The sequence below is a fragment of the Photinus pyralis genome, unplaced genomic scaffold (assembly GCF_008802855.1).
Source record: "Photinus pyralis isolate 1611_PpyrPB1 unplaced genomic scaffold, Ppyr1.3 Ppyr1.4_LG9, whole genome shotgun sequence".
Lineage (NCBI taxonomy): Eukaryota > Metazoa > Arthropoda > Insecta > Coleoptera > Lampyridae > Photinus > Photinus pyralis.
Genome location: NW_022170878.1, coordinates 10004100 through 10006883, shown reverse-complemented (window position 1 = coordinate 10006883; position 2784 = coordinate 10004100).

The following is a 2784-nucleotide window of genomic DNA, read 5'->3' as shown; positions in this document are numbered from 1 at the left end:
CAATTAGGAGGTATCCTTCGGGAATTCAGTGACGCATCCTGTCTTTAAATTAAAATTAATTGGGCAGAACCTTTAATTTAGAGTTGCAATTGGGTCTTCTCCTGGAATTCAGTGACGCAAAGAATCCACTCTCTAAATTAAAAGTAATTGGATGGAAGAAATTTAGAGACGCAATTAGGAGGTATCCTTCGGGAATTCAGTGACGCATCCTGTCTTTAAATTAAAATTAATTGGGCAGAACCTTTAATTTAGAGTAGCAATTAGGTCTCCTCTGGAAATTCAGTGTCGCAAAGAATCCTCTCTCTAAATTAAAATTAATTGGGCAGAATGCAATCAAGAAATTTTTTGATGAAATTCTCTGGAGAAGAAGGTTAATTAACACTTGTGCATAGCGTTGCCGTTATCATTAATTCACGTAGATCACGTAGAACGCAAGTAAATTTCTGTCTGTTTAACGCCTTAATTACAATTTCAATCCTGCGGTGGCATTTACAAAAAAAAAGAGGAATGAGGATAGAAGTTAGCATAAATTGTTTCTTGGCTTCGCGATTCCCTTAGAAAATTGGCTTTTTTGTAACTTAATCTATTCTGAATAATACAAAAGTTAAGAGAGAAAATTGGAATTTAGAATATACGCGGTTAACTCGTAATTTTGTTTCTGTTTTTTTTTTGTTTCAATATACGATCGAAATGAATTGCTTTTAAGAAAAAAAGCGCTGTTTAACATGCGATCTCGTCGTTATACAATTTTTATGTGGTTTTGTAGACGAAGATTATTCCAGTTTTAAAATGTTTGCTACGGGCGGAGAAATTGTTCACTACCTTTGATTAGCAACTCCCGTATGGTAGATAATAACTACTAGATTAGCTAGCAATTATAAGTTCTTCCATTTAATATTCAAAGTTCTCTCTCTTAATCCAGTTGAAGTTGGAACTTCAAATTTCACATCAGATGTTCAAATTTGAAGCTGAAGCCGTCTTTGCTGGCGAAACTTGAAGACTAAAGCCTTAAACTTGCACTTGTCAGTCTAAAGTGCCATCATTTAAATCTCAAAGGCTCTCTATTTTTAAGGCAGTTGAAGTTGGAGCTTCGAATTTCACATCGGATCTTCAAACTTGAAGCTAAACCCGTCGTTGCTGGGCGAAATTTGAAGGCTAGAGCCTTGGACTTGCATCTGTCAGTTCTTGAGTTCCTTCATTTAAACCTCAAAGCTCTCTCTTTTAAACCAGTTGAAGCTGTAGCTTCGAATTGGACATCAGTTGTTCAAGTTTGAAGCTACAGCCGTCGTTGCTAGCGAAACTTAAAGGCTGGAGCCTTGAATTTACAGTTGTTAGTCCAAATCTCCTCCATTTAAACATCAAAGGCTCTCTATTTTAAGCCAATTGAAGTTGGAGCTTCGAATTTCACATCGGATCTTCAAATTTGAAGCTAAACCTGTCGTTGCTGGGCGAAATTTGAAGGCTAGAGCCTTGAATTTGCACTTGGTAGTCTAAATCTCCTCCACTTAAACATCAAAGGCTCTCTATTTTAAGCCAATTGAAGTTGGAGCTTCGAATTTCACTTCGGATCGTCAAATTTGAAACTAAACCCGTCGTTGCTGGGCGAAATTTGAAGGTTAGAGCCTTGAACTTGCATCTGCAGTTCTGGAGTTCCTTCATTTAAATCTTAAAGCTCTCTCTTTTAAACCAGTTGAAGCTGTAGCTTCGAATTGCAAATCAGATTTTCAAATTTGAAGCTAGAACCCTTGTTACTGGCAAAATTTGAAGGCTAGAGCCTTGAATTTGCAGTTGGTAGTCTAAATCTCCTCCATTTATACATCAAAGGCTCTCTATTTTAAGCCAATTGAAGTTGGAGCTTCGAATTTCACATCGGATCTTTAAATTTGATGCTAAACCCGTCGTTGCCGGGCGAAATTTGAAGGCTAGAGCCTTGAACTTGCATCTGCAGTTCTGAAGTTCCTTCATTTAAATCTTAAAACTCTCTCTTTTAAATCAGTTGAAGCTGTAGTTTCGAATTGCACCTCAGATGTTCAAGTTTGAAGCTACAGCCGTCGTTGCTAGCGAAACTTAAAGGCTGGAGCCTTGAATTTACAGTTGTTAGTCCAAATCTCCTCCATTTAAACATCAAAGGCTCTCTATTTTAAGCCAATTGAAGTTGAAGCTTCGAATCTCACATCGGAGCTTCAAATTTGAAGCTAAACCCGTCGTTGCTGGGCGAAATTTGAAGGCTAGAGCCTTGGACTTGCATCTGTCAGTTCTTGAGTTCCTTCATTTAAACCTCAAAGCTCTCTCTTTTAAACCAGTTGAAGCTGTAGCTTCGAATTGGACATCAGTTGTTCAAGTTTGAAGCTACAGCCGTCGTTGCTAGCGAAACTTAAAGGCTGGAGCCTTGAATTTACAGTTGTTAGTCCAAATCTCCTCCATTTAAACATCAAAGGCTCTCTATTTTAAGCCAATTGAAGTTGGAGCTTCGAATTTCACATCGGATCTTCAAATTTGAAGCTAAACCTGTCGTTGCTGGGCGAAATTTGAAGGCTAGAGCCTTGAATTTGCACTTGGTAGTCTAAATCTCCTCCACTTAAACATCAAAGGCTCTCTATTTTAAGCCAATTGAAGTTGGAGCTTCGAATTTCACTTCGGATCGTCAAATTTGAAGCTAAACCCGTCGTTGCTGGGCGAAATTTGAGGGATAGAGCCTTAAACTTGCATCTGCAGTTCTGGAGTTTCTTCATTTAAATCTTAAAGCTCTCTCTTTTAAACCAGTTGAAGCTGTAGCTTCGAATT